Below are 19,759 nucleotides of genomic sequence, written 5' to 3'. Positions count from 1 at the left end.
TACTGTTTACTCTCAATTATCAACTACAAATATATTTAGCATCAGCACTTGAATGTTCACAGCCATAGAATCAGATGATTGTAAAATATAATTAATGCAGTCTATAAAGGAGGATAAGGAACTGACAGGCTCTCTTTCCTGATTTCCAATGCAACCCCCTGGGATGATTTTCTTTCTTTTTAAACTAAAAAAAAAATCTAGAAACCAAGGAGAAAAATGCTCTTCTGTTAATTGGGAAACCAACACTCTGAGACTCAAACATAATCATTTCAGATTTTGTGTTGTAGGAATGCTGCATATATCATACAAGAGGGTCTATACTAGAGATTTAACAAGAGACCTCACAATACATATTTATTACATATATTTTATTCTCACTTCCAAATTTAAATACATCTTGACTTTTAGTAGAGAGAAGTACCTCTTACTATCATATAGATTAAAAACCATGCGTTCAATAGTTGACTCAGGGGCTTTCACTGAACTGGTCATGAATGCTGAAACCATCTGTTTTTCTGGACGTTGTCAGGGTGAGTGTGGCAGAGGCAGCTGTTTGCAAAGGGATGCTTTGGATGATGAACCAGCCCATTGTTTCTAAGCAATTCACTTGCATTCAGAGGCTCTACCCAAGCGTACTACAGGGCAATCAAAATCAAACTATTGTTTGTACCAATCATATTGATCTGAAAAGAACGTGGTGGGATGACCCCATTGTAGATGCAAATAGTTGTTCTGAGCAGCTGTATGCTGGCCAATATGTACCTCAGTAGGAAAGGGGCTTGGAAGCTAGAGGGCTCTCTGCACCCTACCGAGGGAGGAAAAAAGATTATAGCAGATTGAACTGCAGTTTAAAGGCACTGGAGGGAATAAAGACACAGGTCTGTTGGTATTAGTGGTAATTTTCTTTCACACACACACAAAAGTCAATATTTACTTTATGGTGGCAAAGCTATTTTTATAGAAAAGCTTTCTGCAAACTATCGTTACAGACTTCCTATAAAATTAATGACCTAAATCTATCACAAAGTAGTAATTTGTTTTAGTTTCAAATGTTAAGTCCTGACTAGATTGACAAATTAGAGAATGCACAATCTCAGTTTATCTGAAATAAAAACATAAAGTTTTACAATTTTTGTACAACTTGAAAATGTGGAAACAACCATGATATTGCAGTAGTTGTGTGCTTATTAAAAAGAACATTTTTGCCTATGCAGAGAGAAAATGGAAGCAGACAAAATGAAAATTATGCAGTTTTAGTTTTTATATAATCAGAACGCAGTGTTCTACCCATTAACATTTCAGACTTTTGGTTGTCCTTGTCACTTCATTGCGTGCATGCTAATATCTTCTCATATAAAATTTAATCTGTTAAACTAAATGAAGGAATTAGTATCTGAAAGACATCTTTCATTAAGCAATTAACGAATCTCTCCAACAAATCTACAAAAGCATATGTGTTTATATTTAACAATTACTTGTATGATCAACCTGTTATAACATGCATATTTTTGTGTTTCATGGGGTATTGTCATATCTCAACTTATTGCTTACACTATAATGCATTAGTAAAAATGTATTTAAGACATTTTCTTTGCTTAAAAAATAGAAACCATCTATTGTTTATGGGATTTGCATGTCCTCTATGGTTCAGTTTAGAAAATAAAAAAACATCTCTAGTAGGAGGATTTTGCTGTGGATGGAATTTTGTGAGATTCAGGGGGATGAGTGGAGGTGAGACACATCACAGGCTCAGGTTGTAGCCATAGAAAAAGGCTAATTGTAGATGTGAGAAGGCCTACTGTGTCAAGCATTTAGGGGGCCAAGATAAGATTTTGATTTGTGTGCTTTTAAAGAAGATAGCTAGTCTAGCTTATTTCCATGCCTTCAGTAATTATTTCAGAAGCACAGTTTAATCAGCCGCCTGCATCTCTTTGTTTGAATATATAGTTTCCTTAATGCCACTGTGGTCACAGTGTGGGGCACAGCCTATGAAAGAGAGAATTATAATTCAGGCTGAATTGTAAGAACCTGTCTTTAAGAATTAGAGAAGGTAATAGGGGAAACAGCCAGTTACCAGAAAAGGTAACAAATAACTTCTAATTGGGGTTAATATTATATATAAATGGTTCACTTTTAGTAATTTTCTTCCTCTGAGTTAATTGGGGGAAAATTGTATTGATCTTTAACATAGTCAGTTGTTCATATTTCTCTAAATGTTAATTGAAAGTATTTAAGATTCTAGAGAAAGCATGTTAGACTATTAAAATTATTTAATAAATTAATAGTTATTTTGATAACCTTATTTTTAATGTACTAAATGTAATCATTGAAAAGCTTAATCTATTATGCGGAAAGAAATAGCTTATTCCATTGTAATAATATGAAATATGTATTTAAATTCTATGTTGTTTACTCACATGAATATATATACACAAACATATGTATTTCTATCTATAATATGCACAAACATAGGTATGTATATCTATAATATGTTTAGCTATATGGTTCAGGGAGTGGTTAGGAGTCAAAGTTGGAAACAATAACTATGATATTCATAGCTTAGAATATATGAAGAACATTTCATAGAGAAGCAAATCTGCTCAAACTAAGTCACCTCCACTCTAGGAAACAGGAGAAAAGGTCTTGGAATTCAATATGCCTTTTGCCTACTAACTAGGTCTCCAACTTCCTCCAACTACAGCTGCATCTTGAAGTTTTCACTCTCTCCTCAAAGCACCCAAAGTCTAACCTAGTAATTCTACAAAAACAAACAAACAAACAAAAAACTATAGGCAACTTAGACAACCTGAAGTCTGGAGAGGTGGTTTTTCCTTGAGAAGAACAAGCCAATTGGTTGCCCTGGGTCAAATGGTTAGCTCCCCCCCAAAAAATACATACAAATAACAGTATATAGACTTGAGCAGTATATATACAATGACAATGCATAAAATGAAAAAGAGACTATGACTTTGAAGGAGAGCAGGGAAGGGAAGGGCAAGGGTATATGAGAGGGCTTGCATGAAAAAAAAGAAAGGGGTAATCTCATAAATAAAATGATAAAAAATAATTGCAAAATATTTTGTATGGAAAACACTTAAATAAAAATTTTTTAAAGTGAATAATCTGTACCTAAATATAGTAAAAGCATTATGCAGCAAGCCAGTAGCCAACATAAAACTAAATGGAGAGAAACTTGAAGCACTGCCACTAAAACCAGGGACTAGACAAGGCTGACCACTCTCTCCCTTCTTATTCAATATAGTACTCAAAGTCCTAGCCAGAGCAATCATACAACAGAGGGACGTCAAAGGGATACAAATTGGAAAGGAAGATGTCAAAATATCACTATTTGCAGATGATATAATAGTATACTTAAGAAACCCCAAAAGTTCCACCAGAGAACTCCTAAGTCTGATAAACAACTTTAGCAAGGTGGCTGTGTATAAAATTAAGTCAAACAAATTATTAGCCTTCCTCTACTCAAAGGATAAACAGGCTGAGAAAGAAATTAGGGAAATGACTCCCTTCACAATAGTCACAAGTAACATAAAATACCTCGGTGTGACTCTAACCAAGCAAGTGAAAGATCTATATGACGAGAACTTCAAGTCTCTGAAGAAAGAAATTGAAGAAGATCTCAGAATATGGAAAGACCTCCCATGCTCATGGATTGGCAGAATTAATATAATAAAATTGGCCATTTTGCCAAAAGCAATCTACAGATTCAATGCAATGTTCATCAAAATTCTAACTCAATTCTTCATACAGTTAAAAAGAGCAATTTGCAAATTCATTTGGAATAACTAAAAACCCAGTATAGCAAAAAATCTCCTCAACAATAAAAGAACTTCTGGGTGAATCACCATCCCTGACCTCAAGCTGTATTATAGAGCATAATGCTAAAACTGTATGGTATTGGTATAGAGACAGGCAGGTAGATCAATGGAATAGAATTGAAGACCCAGAAATGAAACCACACATCTATGGTCACTTGATCTTTTACAAAGGAGCTAAAACCATCCAGTTGAAAAAAGATAGCATTTTCAACAAATGGTGCTGTTTCAACTGGAGGTCAGCGTGTAGAAGAATGCAAATTGATCCATTTTTATTGCCCTGTACAAAACTTAAGTCCAATTGGATCAAGGAACTCTACATCAAACCAGATACACTCAAACTAATAGAAGAAAAAGTGAGGCAGAGACTCAAACAAATGCACATTGGGAAAAATTTCCTGAACAAAACACCAATGGCTTATGCTCTAAGATCAAGAATCAACAAATGGGGTCTCATAAAACTGCAAAGCTTCTGTAAGGCAAAGGACACTATCAATAAGACAAAAAGCAACCAATCGATTGGGAAAAGGTCTTTACCAATACTATATCTGATAGAAGGCTAATATCCAAAATAGACAAAGAACTCAAGAAGTTAGACTCCAGAGAGTGAAATAGCCCTATTAAAAATGGGGTTCAGAGCTAAATGAATTCTCAACTGAGAAATATCGAATGGCTGAGAAGCACCTAAAGAAATGTTTAACATTCTTAGTCATCAGGGAAATGCAAATCAAAACAACCCTGAGATTTGATCTCACACCAGTCAGAATGGCTAAGATCAAAAACTCAGGTGATAGCAGATGCTGGTGAAGATGTGGAGAAAGAGGAACACTCCTCCATTGTTGGTGAGATTACAAACTGGTACCACCTCTCTGGAAATCAGTCTGGAGTTTCCTCAGAAAATTGGACATTGAACTACCTGAAGACCCAGCTATACCACTCCTAGGCATATACCCAAATGATGCTACAATGTACCACAAAGACACATGCTCCACTATGTTTACAGCAACCTTATTTATAATAGCCAGGAGCTGGAAAGAACCCAGATGCCCTTCAACAGAAGAATGAATACAAAAAATGTGGTACACTTACACAGTGGACCACTACTCAGCTATAAAAAACAGTGACTTCTTGAAACTCATAGGCAAATGGATTGAACTAGGATTGTTAAATGTTCTATTTAGGGTACCTCTTTATTATGTTTTTCAATTAAAATTCCAATCTTCATGTATTTGTTAAAAAATAGTTGGCCTTTACATATTAATGCTGTATCCCATAATTGGTTGCATACTTCAAGAGTTTTTTTTGTTCAGTTTCCTGGGATTTCTTTATAGTCATGATTTCTGTAAAGTTTCCCTTTAGCCTAGTCTCATGAAGTTTTACCATTATGGATGTTGGGTTTTGTCAAGTGTTTTATTCCATCAACTGATACTGTAATGTGATTTGTGAATGAATTACACATTTTATTAATAAAACTTATTCAATGACAATTTTATTTAAGTACATAAGGCACTCAATTAATCTCACTCCAATCTCTCTTATTTCTTCCCTATACCCTCAATGAAATGATTTCTCCTCCTAATAAACCCCTTTCCCACATTTATGTCTTCTTGTTTGTTTTGTGACCCACTGAGTTTCATCAGAACCATCTGTGTTGTCAGATGCCATCTAGGAAAGAGTCAGGGTGGCAGGTGGTCTTTCTAGAGGTAGCCTACCTTTTTTACATGAACTAAGATGGGTGAGCTCTGAGAGGCAAGGTCCAAAAGAGACTTCATATTGGTATTGTAGCTGATAGGCCTTTCCTTTCATAATTTTATTAACATAATAATCCTTGGACATTAGCCTACCCTACCAAACACATTTCCTACAGATCAACATGAAGATGATCTTTCAAGAATTACTACTGTTTGAGTGAATTAGTGATTTTATAGGCTCCTTGTTTGCTTCAAATAATTTTAGGAAGAAAGTTTTAGGAGTTGATTTTAGTTGTTTTCCTAGACAAATACAATAGTGTTAGAATCAAGAATGGAATGTTCCCGTTCCTCACAATAGTACATGAAGGTTGCATAAAAAGAAATAAAATTAGCCTTCTTAATTACACTAAAAAGAGATGTAGGCTTGGGAGAAATTTATGTTCAAGGAAAAACATTCAGGTCCAAGGATAATGCCACAGGTGTGCATTATGATAAGGTGAGGCCATGTGAAAATGTTGCTTTGAACTTATAATGAGCATATAGAATGAAACAAGTGCTTTGAACTTATGATTGACATCCTTTTATAACTCCCATTTTATCTGTGAGGAAATTTTTGAAAGCGTTTTGTCAAAGAAGGTATAAAAAGTACAGAGAGAAGAAATGAAGTGGTGACTTGGTAGGCTGTGTCCTATCCATCCATCCATCCATCCAAATGTATATCTGTCTGTCTATATGTATGTACACTTAAGAGTTAAACAAGTTCCAAGTTTCTCATTGGGCATTCTTGCCAGTCACAGATAATTAAGTTTTGTTCCATCAGTAGTATTGACCACAATAGTTGCCTTTCATTGTCACTGGGTCCTATCTGCTCCCCTTGTTTGCTGCCTTCTAGACCTGGAAACCCAGTAGATGCAGGCAAGTAGATGTGTGAACACGGGTTTAGAAGTATCCATTAGAGCATTCTGGGCTCACCAATGAATTTGAAATTGAAGGTGATGATTCTTCCTTCCCCAGATTATTTGTCAGTAGTTAATAGTTCAGGAAGCGGTATAGGGTCCCATGAACTCTTCCCCCAGACATGATAGTAGCCTTGTGAATGTTCAGTACAGGCGACTGGTTTCTATAAGTTTATTATTGCAATGGTTGTTTCATTCCCAAGAGATTCCTCCCTGCCGTTGAGTTTGTACATTCCATACTCCTGGGCTTCATGATATTCTCTGAGCCTTAGAGAACATGGTTTTAAGGTCCTATTTAGGATTGAGTATTCATTTCTCACTTATTCTCAACCCTTGGAGCAGCCATGAGTCTCTGATTTCACTGCTATGAGAAAGACTTTATTATTATTATTATTATTATTATTATTATTATTATTATTATTATTATTATCATTATATCCCATTTCCTGGTTCCTTCTCCACAAAACCCCATCTCACATCCAACCTCTCCCACCTTCTCCTTTGCCTCCATGAGGGTGCTCCCCCAACCACCCACCCTTTCCTGCCCCACAGCTCCAGCATCACCATATGCTGGGGCACTCCACAGGACCAAGGGCTTCTGTCATGGATCCCTTCTTGTACATTCTTTGGTTGGTGGTCTAATCTCTGGGAGCACTGGGTGGTCCGGGCAGCCAATGTTGTTCTTCTTGTGGGGTTACAACCCCCTTCCGCTCCTCTAGTCCTTCTGTAGCTCCTCCATGGGGACCATGAGCTCAGGCTGATGGTTGGCTCCAAGCATCCACATCTGCATTGGTCAGTTGCTGGCTGGACCTCCCAAGGAGCAGACACATCAGATTCCTGTCCACAGCAACAGTGTAGGGTTTGGTGTTTACAGACAGGATGGATCCCCAGTTGGGGCAGTCCCAGATGGCCCTTCCTTTGGTCTCTGCTACATTTTTGTTCCCTTTCTTCCTTTGGACAGGGACATTTCTGGGTTAAAAACTGAGTTGGGTTGAAAGTTGTAAATAGCATTTGTGTATGAGTATACTTATAGATCTATAGAAGGCAGTTAGATCTTATGTTAATTTAGCTAAACAATAGTACTAAGCTCCCCTACTAACCTATAACAACCCTAGCCATATGTTTTCCCCCAGGTTTATGGAACCAGGTATGAAAGATTTCCTATAGAGTGGGCCTTGAATCCTGCAAGGAATTTTAAATCCAGCAACACGGCTGCTCTGACAAGGAATTACATCCACACATCACAAACCTTTAATCCCTCTGACTGGATTACAGACATGCCTTAGTACATACCATTAATCCCAAACAATGAAAGTAAGGTTAGTTTGTAGAAGGAAACTACCATGTTTGAAAGTGATGTCTGATTGAGGGGGAGATAAAGTGATGAATTAGAGAAAGATTTGACAGAATGAGTGAGAGATAGTGTTCGGGTACAGGAAATCAGCACTCAAACCATACATATACCATCTCAGTTAAGCAAGAATAGTTTATTGAACACACACCATAATACTGGACATCTAGTATGGGACCACAAGAAGGAAAAAGGAAGTCTAATTGATGTACAAATCTGCTCTCAGAATATGCTTTTTATAGGAAAAAACAGGTTCAAAAGTTAAAGGTTCAAGGAAAGGAACAGTTGGTTTACTAGGCAAAGTATTATTTATTTAAACTGATTGATCCTGATTTAGGTAAGGGTGGTGGTGCATGGGTGGTGAACAGGGGAATTTCAGAACATTGAGATGACAGAGCATGAGCATTATAGTCATAATTCTTGGTTTATTAGTAGCATTTCAGTGTCAGCCACAAAAACACAGCACACTCATATGCTTTTGTTGTTTTGTTTTTGTTTTTGTTTGTTGTTGTTGTTTTAGGTTTTGTTTTTGTTTTCATTTTGAAACAATGGTTTTTCTATGTAGCCCTGCCTGTCTTAGTACTCACTATGTAGACGAGGCAGGCTTTGAACCTGCCTGTGCCTCCCAAGGGCTGGAGTTAAAGGCATGTGCATCCCCTACAGTACAGCTTATTCCCCATGATCAATCACAAAGGCACCTGGAGATAGAACCAACCAAGTAAGGGAAAGAAAGGTAAAAGTCACCCACTCCTAACCCTAATGAACCTTAAATTGACTCTGCAAAGTCTGCATGTCCATCTTTCAACCTGCTGTATGGTGGGCCTCTGCATGCAGATTCTCTGCAGAGTAATCTCTCTTTGGTGTGGCCTACTATTGCAGTCTGGGGTATCATTCTTTGTGTATCAGACACTTACCCTATAAAAGGAAGAGTGGGGGTAGTAATCACTTAGCTAAAGTTTTGCTGAGAGAGTGTCTTTTAATTCTTGACCTCAAGCTGAGGAGAAATGTCTAAGTACCTCTGTAACTGGCAAGCCTTACGGCATTTTCAGACAGTCTAGCTCCTTAGGTGTAAAGTGTTAGATAGTGACATTGATAGGAGACAGCTAGACATGCATACATGTACAGCTTCTGGAAATGAAACCCTTAATTGCAAATCTAGCTTGTTTCTGTGAAGTTGTGGTGAGAATGCACCTAACATACTAGGAGGTTCTCAAATAGTGGGTCAGAAGGTCATCTCTTCCTGTTTAGGTGTGTGTGTCATATGCGGGTATCAAAAGCCCCTCTGGGCACTGGAGAGACAGGTGAGCAGTTAGGAGTTCAGTTTCCAGCATTCATGTCCAGTGCTCATAACTACCTGTAATGCCAGCTGCACAGATGCAACGCCATCTTCTGGCCTCTGTAGGGACTTACACATATGTGCAAATGTGATTATATTCACCCCTTATTCACCCAATACTCATTACACCCATTAAAACATTGCCCTCTAAACTTAATCTCCTCTTTTTTTTATTAACAAGAAAGGGTTTTATTAATTAACCTACTAAGTCCGGTTAGTTCTGACCATATAAAACATGAATATGGGACCATTCACAAAGAAATTTATTAAAGTTATCTTTGGTTAAATATTTAAAAATGGAAAAACTTTAGAAAATATACAGTGTACTAATACTAGTTTTTATTCACTTTTAATTTCTCTTATATTTTTATGTGGAATTAATTTCAGTGTTGTTTTTAATGACTTTTTAATTGAAAAAAATCTTCATATAGTGTATTCTGATCATGGTTTTCCCTCCTTGAATGTCTCCCAAATTTTTTCTACCTCCTTATCTACCCTATTCCATGTTCTTTCTTTCTCTCTGTCTTTGGAAAGCCAACAGGCAAACATGAACCAAACAAACCAGAACTTTAAAAAAAGAAGAAAGAAAAAGAAAACACAACACACACACACACACACACACACACACACACACACACACACACACACGTCATAAATCCATCATAAGAGTTCTTATTTTCTGCATGGCATCAGCTTCATTGGGTCTGCAATGTCTGTTTGTAAGATGATGTTTGTGTGAACATATGAGTATGTGGTGTGTGTGTGTGTGTGTGTGTGTGTGTGTGTGTGTGTGTGTGTGTGTGTGTGTGTTTCTATGAGTCCTCAAACCAAGTAATGATAGCAGTAAGTCCTGGATTAATGTTTTAATGCAACAAATGACAAGGCTAGCTAGGCATATGTCTTCACACTTGCAGCTGTTTTTCGGCTTTTTCCCTTCATTTTGTGGCAATCTTTGGTTTCCTCAGCCTCTACTATTGAGCAGCATTCCCTTTTGGGAAATGTTCTTAATTACATAATTACATCACAAAAATGTAAGAAGCAGAGAATTCCCTAAACATCTTCAAATTCAGGATTCGCTATCTCCCTGAGTGTTTTAGAGAGAGGTGTGGTGATTTTTGGAGCTTCTCATCATGACAATTACAGCAATCACAGCAGCTAACATTTATTGTCCATGCCTTCTCTTTCGTGGTACATTCCATTCACAGTTTCCTCCTCCTCAATAGGAGTAGGAACTGCAACTTTGAGGATGTCCAGGGAAAAACCACTTTGCACATTAATCCATGCAAATACAATGTATGCCTTAGAGACTCTCCTCATTGACATAAAGCTTAGCCAGTGCCTGGGGAAGGAGCAGGGGCTGACTTAACTCTATTGCTCAGTCCCTGCTAGCAAGTGGCTCAGGTACCCTGAGATGTTCTCCTGGAACACTCTGTAAGCTAAACGTGGTCATCACCAAGGGAAACAGACAGGTACATTCATCTTACGTTTATTAGCAATGTATCTGACAGTTTAGTTTTGTGATATAAAGAACTTAAGTATGAAAATGAACCAACCTAGGACCTGGAGACCCGGCTGGTAATTAAACTATTCAAATTTTCCCATAGAAAACTCAAGTGGGCTTCATTTACTTTCTTCATGTCATTATAAAAATTATATGTCCTTTTAAATGCAGAGTGAATTCTGTGATGGCTGAAGACTTGTACATGCTTATTAACAGAAGAATACATACAGATCATGGGCCGCATGCTAAGCCCATGTTGTAGCACACTGGAGGAGTGGCGAGTACCACTACTCCTTTGTGGTGAATGAGAGTATGAAGAACTCTAATGAGAATGGTGAAAGGGTGGATTTAAATGTTAGTGCACCAGCATATGGCTACATATTCATATTGTTTCAAATTAAGCATGCTTCTTCATAGACTAGAATCAGAGTATGGCTGAAGCATTATCTTCTTTGCTTAATTTTACTCTTCTTAGTTCCCTACTTTGCAATGGGAGATACATCGGGAATTCTGTTAGAACTAGCAAAACACATTGCCCTAGCTACAAACATTGAGTACTGGTTTTAAACCTTTGAATCCAATTTGATTATTCTTACTGTCTTTTCTATCTGACTTCCCATATTTAGAATAATCTTTGCTTAAAGATTTCCACCTGGTCAACTATAGTCCTTTTTAGTTTAGAAGAGCTAGGAACAGTCACTTGGAACTGAAAATCTCCATATATATATATATATATATATATATATATATATATATATATGCATGTATGTGCGTGTATATATTAATACAACTCTGATGCATATGAAAATTCTTTTAAAAATGATATTCACAGCAGTATATTCTAGAACTTGTATCAGTACTAGCTGCTCAGACAGTAGGTTTTGTGTTCTGTCGTTTTGGTTACCTGTGATCAAGTCTGTCCTAAAATCATTAAGTGGAAAATCCCAGAAACAATTTTAAAGTTTTAGGTTACACTCTGCTGGATAGTGCTTGCTGTTCTGGGCACTCTATTATCACAACATAGTTTTACATTTGTTCTATTTTATTGTTAGCAATTGTTCATCTTCTACTGTTTTTAATTTATGCATTAAGAATTATCTTTGGGATATATGCACAGGAAGAACATCCTGTTTGACATGCATGTGTGCTTGGTATTCTCTGAAGTCCCAGATGTCCACTGAGGGACTAAGTTCACAGTTTCTATGCTGAGTTCTAGCACACTGAATAAAAATAAAGGGATTTCTCATCCTACTGCAAGGGAAACTTATTCAGACATATTCGCATTCCAGTTTCTTAGATATGTGCTACTTCATGGGGCTCAGCTGCAGGTCACTTAAAATTATCCCTGCAGCAACTTTCTCAGTACAAATAGGAAAACATTTTGGGAAAAGGATCATCAAGTTATTTTAATTATCAGGAAATTGAGAGCAAAGGGTCCTTTGCCTACATGTTTTGAGTTTGTTCCATAAAAGGGTCCCATTTTCCATTAGTTTCACCTCAAGAAGATAACACCTTAATTAAACTCCAGTGGGCCAGTTTAATTAAAATGTGTCACTCAGATCCTCACAGGGAAACCCAGTACCTAGGAAGCGTGCCTTCTGCCTCTCTGATTGCTTCCATATCTTAGACCCTGTTTATTCCAGGTTTGGGTATAGTTAGTGACTACAGGCTTCGCACATGCCCTTTGCCTACTGAAGAAATCATAGACCTTCTCTGGACTAACAGCGAAGGTGATACTGAATAGACCATTAGAACACAGATTTTGAATAAGCACCCACTTTCTTTTCTAACAATACATTTACCAAGGAATCCTCTGCTATTTCTCTTAGTCTCATAACCAAGAAGATGTTGAAGAACTATTTCATGCCTTCTTCCTTTCACCTTCTTTCCTCTGTCCATATATCTCTTCCTTTGTCTCACCTGACATACATAGATAGATGATAGATAGACAGACAGACAGATAGATGAATAAATGGATGATAGATAGGCAGACAGATAGATATCTGAAATCCTTTTAGTAGCTGCTTCCTGGAGGCTACCAGCAAAGATAGGAGAGATTGGGGAGATAGTTAAGAATCTAAGAATCTCCATGTTCTGAGGGCTCATTCTCATGACTGCCCTCTGGATCTCTAAATACATGTTTTTATTTCACATCCAGAGGCAAAGAGAAATCCAGATATATTGTGGAGATTACAGAGGAAACACAAAGGAAGTTTGATATTGACCTACAAAGCCATGGCTAGGAAAGCTTCTAAGCAGCTCACTTCTCAGCCATCTTGTCTTTTTTATTCATGAAATGGTTCTATGGTTTTAGTCTCTATGTAAATATAAAATATTATTTATAAATTCAGATATGACAGATAATATGATACTCTCTAATCTGAAGCCTTTGATTATCAGCCCATGTTCCTCCCCTACCCGCTGCCTGCCTGCCATTATTCTTCCCATGCTTGTTGTGTGGTCTTTTGCTCCTTCTCCATGATTATAGGACAACTGTTTACCTGGTGGTCTGCACACCTGGATATATAGGTGTTTTGTTATTTTTCAATCTTGAAAACTGTCTTTCCTAGCATATTACCTCTAAAAATTTGCAGAGAAAAACTTCACAGTCAACTCATGTTATGTAAGCTTCTTCATTTTTAATGGTCCACATTTTTTTCTAGTTTCTTTTCCAGGTTTTATTTCTTTCGTTTCATGGTAATGACCTTTTCTTTCACAGTTCCATCAAACAATTCTGATCAGTCTTTATTTCCATATGATTTTATATTGTTGTTTTTGTGAGATTGGTGAAATTTGAGGTTGAAGAGTATGCATATTTTTAATAAATATTTGTAGATTGCTGAAGGAATTTGTATAATTGTACCTTTATCAAAAGCTTCTCTTAGTTATTTTGGGAAATATTTGTTTTAGCTCATGGTTTCTGAGAGTTCATGACCTCTTGGCTAGAACTTGTGCTGAAAAGGTCCATGGTAGAGAAGAGCAGATTGTTACAGCAGCCAAGAGAGAGAGGGAGACAGGGAGTGAGACAGGGTGGGCAACAAAGAGGGAGGGAAAGACACAGGGAGGTAAACAGGGAGGGGGAGAGACATGGAAGGAGGGAGGGAGGGAAAAGAGAGGAAAGGAGAGAGGGAGGGAAGGAAGGAGAAACAAAGTCATACACACACAGGAATCCCTTTGAAGGCACACCCCTACCTACCTCAAATCCATCCAGGAGGCCTCACCTCCTAAAAACTCTGGAGCTTCCAAGAGCTCCACAAACTGGGGATCAAGCCTTAGTGAGTACCCAATATTTGGACAATATTAAAGATCCTAACCAGCCAGGTTTAGTGGTGTTCTTGTAATCTTAGTGCTCAGAAGATTGGGAACAAGTATCTTGACTTCCAAGGTCAGCATAAGTCATAAAGTGAAACAAACAACTATAAAAAGAAAAACCAACCAGCCAGCTAACTAGTCACCAGCCAAACCAAAGTCATAAGCATAAGACAAACAACAATGGACAGACTGGTCCCCAATTTACATCTAAGTTTTACAAATTCCTTCCTTTGATCAAATGTTTTTTGTTTAACACCTGGAATAAGTACAAACTAAATTTACAGAATTGTGTAGTAAACAAATTACCAGAGATACCATTAGAAGGTTTATTTCGTTGTATGCCCACTAAAATTCTGTGTTGTTTAAAGTTCATTAGAGATTTAAAACATTTATCCATAATACATTTGAGGAGTTACTACATGCTTTCCTAGCCTGGGCCTTTTTTATTTAAATAGAAACTCTGATGTGTGTCATTGTTCTAATTAAATTTGATTTCCACTGGCTGATCCTGATTCTACCCAGATCCCAGCTCCTCCCTACACAGTAGAAAGAACCATAAATTCACCAGAATCTCTATGCATCATTGTCTTGATGGGCTGTGTTCCTGGAGTATAGTGCAAAGGTGTTTGGTTTGGGGCTATGTTCAAAACTTGTTTCCAAATGGTTTTCACAACATTCATATTTTTAAAAAGGAGACAGTTATTTAAGTCTAATGACCACTGATTCAGGCTTAATGATTGTATAGTTTATTAATCAAATGTGTTGAGCAGGAAAAAAGCCAGCTACAATTCACTTACAATTGAGATTTTACTCCATTTTAACGTTATTTTAATGAGCTACAGATTTGAATGTGGGTTTTATTCATCTGTTGCTTCCGCTCAATTGCGATTTCACCCCAAGAAGACACAAGACAGATTGATCAGGCTTCTAGTCATTGTGAGCCTTAAATGAAGTGAACAGGGCCATATGTTTCTAAACCAAATGAGAGGGATTAAGGCAAAAAAGAAAAAAGGCCAAAAAAAAAGCACCCCCCACAAAGAAAACCAAATAGTCTACACTACAAGTTATTTAAGTGTGTATGCTGATGTTGAATTCACTTCTATATGATACCAGTTTTCCTGGAAGAATATCATGGAAAAAAGTCACTTATGTGAAAAATCACACAGAACTCTCACAACTCTGAACATGTTAGGGACTGGGAAGGGCTCTGTGTTACTACGTTTTGTGGCTATAATAATTTCAATGCAAAAGTAATAGTGTAGTTATGTTAGTTTATTTTGTTTTAGAAGGCAATGTTTTATATTTGAATGTAGAAAATATTTAGCACCCAATGCTTTGTAAAAAATTATTCCACATGGATATGATTTATGTTAAAAACAAAGCTTATTTGCATGGCTTTGTGATTATTATTCAAAGCTACACCGGTGTCTGGGAGAGTTCTCTGGTGGGAAACAGAGGCCAGCCAGGTTTTGCCTGCCCTTGTTCCCATTTTGCAAATGTGGCATAAAAGGTCATGGCTTCTAGCATGTGTTTTCCACTGTAATGACACATTTACCATGGTGCTTACCATAAAGACGGCCCTTCCGCTGCAGGAACAAAAGTGACACTGGCCGTCTTAAACCAATGGCTTCTAGACAGAAACAGTGGTTAACCTTATTAAATGCTAAATTCACTATGGTTTCTTAATTTCATTGCCTCAATCTTCTGATGATTTATGTTACCATTATTTTATTTTCTAACATTATTAATGGTTTGCAATTAATGTGAAGTTCCAAAGATAACATTTTAAAAATGCAAAGCCTTTTTATGAAGAATGATCATAACTTTATGAATGATGTGCTTGGTGGAGTAGATTGGTGAATAGATTCTGTGGACTTGTTGCAATGAAAATATTTGTAATTGATAAAGTTGTATATACATAAGTATGCATGTTGTTTTAAATTAAAGTATGATAATAGCATGATATTCGTTACTTTAATATATGTGAATCTGCATATGAAAGTGTTTTCTTTTTGTAGAGTTTTATTTAATATGATAGATATTATCTGGCCCAGTTATACATACTAAGCCTTTTGTACATTTCAGTAGGAGAGCAACTCATTACTGCAGAAGTCATTTGTTGGTATTACGGATTAGGATGTTTTGCTGCTATGCTTTTCCTTGTTTCTCTGAGTCATGCTCCCACACTTTGGTTCAGGCTGGCCTGGAATGCCAGCAGTCTTCCTGCTCTGGCTTTGAGTGCTGAAATTCCCAGTGTAAGCACAAGGTAGGCACTGGACCACATACTTTAATCTTTGTTGTTCTTGGCCTACTTTGTATGTTAATTCCACTGAAAGTGAGGTAGCGCTACCTTAATTTTCCCTAAAAGATTTTCATTTTGTTTTCATATAGCATACTTAAGAAATAGGTGTGCCAAGAACAAACCAATATTAAATATGATGTAGAAATTGAGGCACTAGAAAAAGAAATGGGAAAACTCTATGTTATGGAATTCTAGGACCCAGTGAGTCCTTTCTGTCTAAGGGCTTTAGCTGCTGTGAAACTTGATGAGTGACAGAAGTGTCATTGTCATTGATGAAGAATTTTCATTCCTTCCTTCATTGCTTTTTTGGGTTTGATTGATGTCAACATTCATATTAAAAAAATGACAAAATCCCTTAAGAATGAGGCAAAAATGAAGAAAGTTGAGTTTGATTTTATTGATAACAATTAGGTAAGGATCAAGAGTTCCTATTGTTGATCATTTGTAATTATGTTTGATTTTGTGATGATTTAGAATTTATCCTTCCATTTTGTTTTAAATAATAGATTTTGTTTACTGAAAATGTTTTATTTATGTGTTCAGCTTTTGATGGAATTTTGCATGAATAAAAATAACTTTTGGAAGCAATTTAGAAATAGATTAAATTCAAAATATAATTGAGAAGCTTTTAATGTACTCTACTGAAAATTTATAGTGTTTTCATTGCACAGAGACCATTATGCTAGATATTAATTATGATAAAACTTAAAATGCATTCACATATACTTTTATAATTACATTTTTAAAGAAAAGTGTTAGGGCTGGGGAAATGGCTCAGAAGTTAAGACCACTGATCACTCTTCCAGAGGACCTGGGTTCGGTTCCCAGGACTCATAGACAGTTCACAACCATTTGTAACTCAAGTTCCAAGGGATCCAACACTGTTTCCCAGTAGAACATGCAGACAAAACACCAGTGCACATGAAATAAAAATAAACACGTCATTTTTAAAAAGAAAAGTTTTAACATAATTTGTGTAACTACTGTCTTTTAAAATTTGCCTGTGACACATGTGCATCTCAAAGATACATGTATTACAATTGTACAGTGACGTATCCCATCTTAAAGCGCTTAACTCCCTTTTGATGACATGTGTACACAGCCATTAGAGGGATGTTTTTGTCTTGCTTTGAATATTAACATTTTCTCTGCATATTCCATGGTCTAAGTAGCCATAACTGTGGTTCATTTCACTTAATGGTCATTCATATAAAATTGAAGCCTAAAATATTATTATTTGCTTCAGCTAATGCCATTTACATTACTCTTTTATAGGTTGGCTGATATTTTCACAGAGTGCAGATTTTTCCCAGTCTCCTGACTTTTTCATTTAATGAGTTTTGCCTTTCACTGATAGTGCCCTTCCAATAAGTTCAAGTTGAAGTTTTTAGCCTCAAAGCTGAAAGTCAATTTTCATGTAAACAATTGGCATTACCCAGTTTTGATTTCACTCTTTCCTTAGTGATCCTTGCACTCTCTTACGTAAATAACCATACCTGCCTGTTTTTGTTTTAAAAAATTCAGTATTTCTAATGGGCACATTAAAAAATCCTTAGCTATTCAGTGGATTTCTTCAAATAAATGTAAAGTGGGTGCATTGTGCCTTAGATTAAAGGCCAGTAAGGCAGACAAAGGGGACACCATTGCAAATTAAAGCATAAAAGTCTGAAGTACTATTAAGAGGTTCACAGATACTATGTTCCAATCAGGTTCAATAAGGACTGAATTCCTATTATGTTTCCAAAGCCTCCAAAAAGACATGGGAAGGCACCAGAGCTAAAGTCCTCAAAGAGAAAGCAGTGAGGCCAAGAACACATGAATGTATGGCTGGGTAATGGGCCTTTCATCTTTGAAAAAAAAACTGCGTGGTTCAATTGGAACTGAAGTTTTCCCTTTGAGAAAGTTTATTTTAATGAGTTGCCATTTTATGCGTGGGTTGCTCTTTAATCGAGGCTGTTCCATTGAAGTCTTACCCGATGAAGATGCAAGACAGATTGTCCAAGCTTGCGGCTATTGTCAGGGGTTGATGAAGTGTGTGGGTCCTTATGCTTGATAACAGAAATAGATGGTCAAAGCCAATAAATAAAACTTTAACTCTGATTGTTGGGTGCTTTATGCTGAAAGGTTTCCATTAGCATGGATCTTTGGTTTTGAAGGACTTGTGAACCCAAAGGCAGCATGTAGCTCTGTCACATAAACTAAGTCGCTCAGACAGTAGCAGTCTGTCTTGCTGGATAAGCTCAGGGTGATTTATATAATTCTGAAATTTTTGTTTTTAATTTCAAAAGCAGCGCTTGAAATATCTTGACAGGCAATTAATGACATGTGAATCTGCTACATTTTTTATTGATGTAAAAACACAATTTGGCTCTAAGAGGAAGTGATTTGTGCTTTGCATTCTGGGGTTTGTAATGATACTAATTTTAGAATTAGGGGTTTGCTATGTGTTAAGTAGTCAATACTTGAGTGTGTGGAAGGGAAAGAAGGAAAATATTTTATGAACAGATTAGGCCACAGAACCACCTCAGGTTTTATAAGCAAAGTTTCTCTACTCATACCGACAAACTCTCTAATAGGTTTTCATTCTTTAATATCCAATCAACTTAATTTACAGGAGAGATTATTGTTACACTGATACTCATCCTAAAATATGTCAGAACTTCTTGTCTTGGGCTGAGAATTCTTAAAAATGGATTCTAGTGACCTCCTAATTTTATTGTAAGAGTTTAGAAGCTGCTGTATCACATGACAATTTAAATCATGGTTGCCCCAGCAGATTGCGTCCAACTTTAATATACGGCCTTAAAGAGGCAACCTTATCCCCATAACCACCTTACCCTGAAACATTCCCTTGTTTTCCAGTTATCCTGATAAAAATCTACTTTGATCACTGTGGGCACAGATGAAAATGCAGCCCTCAGCCAACATATTGCTTCAGCCAGTCTACAATTTCATTTTATCTTGCATGCCTAGAGTGAGTCTATCTTTAAGAAGTTTTGTTTTGTTTTGTTTTGTTTTTTTTTTGGTCTTTTTTTCGGAGCTGGGGACCGAACCCAGGGCCTTGTGCTTCCTAGGCAAGCGCTCTACCACTGAGCTAAATCCCCAACCCCAAGAAGTTTTGTTTTTAGACTTCCTTCCCAATAATAACAATTGGGTAGTCCCAGGTGTGTAGGGGAAGGTGACAGAATTCATGAGTAAACCTTGCAAGACAGATATAAAGAGACCCACATTTGTCCCAGAAGTGGGCTCTCTATAGTTGAGGCAACCAGTGTTGCAATATGAGTACCTAAGCCGTGAACACTAGGGTGGAAGAAACAGGCCACGTAATCTCTGGCTGCTGAGCTTCACGTTAGGAGTCTGTGTGGATGATTTAGGGCAGAAGTCTAAGCATTTATCTCTAAAGAGGACTCTTGAGGGAACCTGAAACATCATTAACATACCTTACACTTTGACTCAGGGTAAATAAATAGACTGTTA

The 19,759-nt window shown here is 36.9% G+C and overlaps 1 protein-coding gene across 3 annotated transcripts in view; it reads left to right on the top strand.

Moving 5' to 3' along the window:
* Positions 1–19,759, top strand: part of Cyp7b1 (cytochrome P450 family 7 subfamily B member 1) — a 167,037-nt gene that overhangs the window by 34,345 nt on the left and 112,933 nt on the right.

This window comes from Rattus norvegicus, chromosome 2 (genome assembly GCF_036323735.1).
Source record: "Rattus norvegicus strain BN/NHsdMcwi chromosome 2, GRCr8, whole genome shotgun sequence".
Taxonomy (NCBI): Eukaryota; Metazoa; Chordata; class Mammalia; order Rodentia; family Muridae; genus Rattus; species Rattus norvegicus.
The sequence above is the reverse complement of the archived record's forward strand: the minus strand, read 5'-3'. Positions and strand labels throughout refer to the sequence as shown.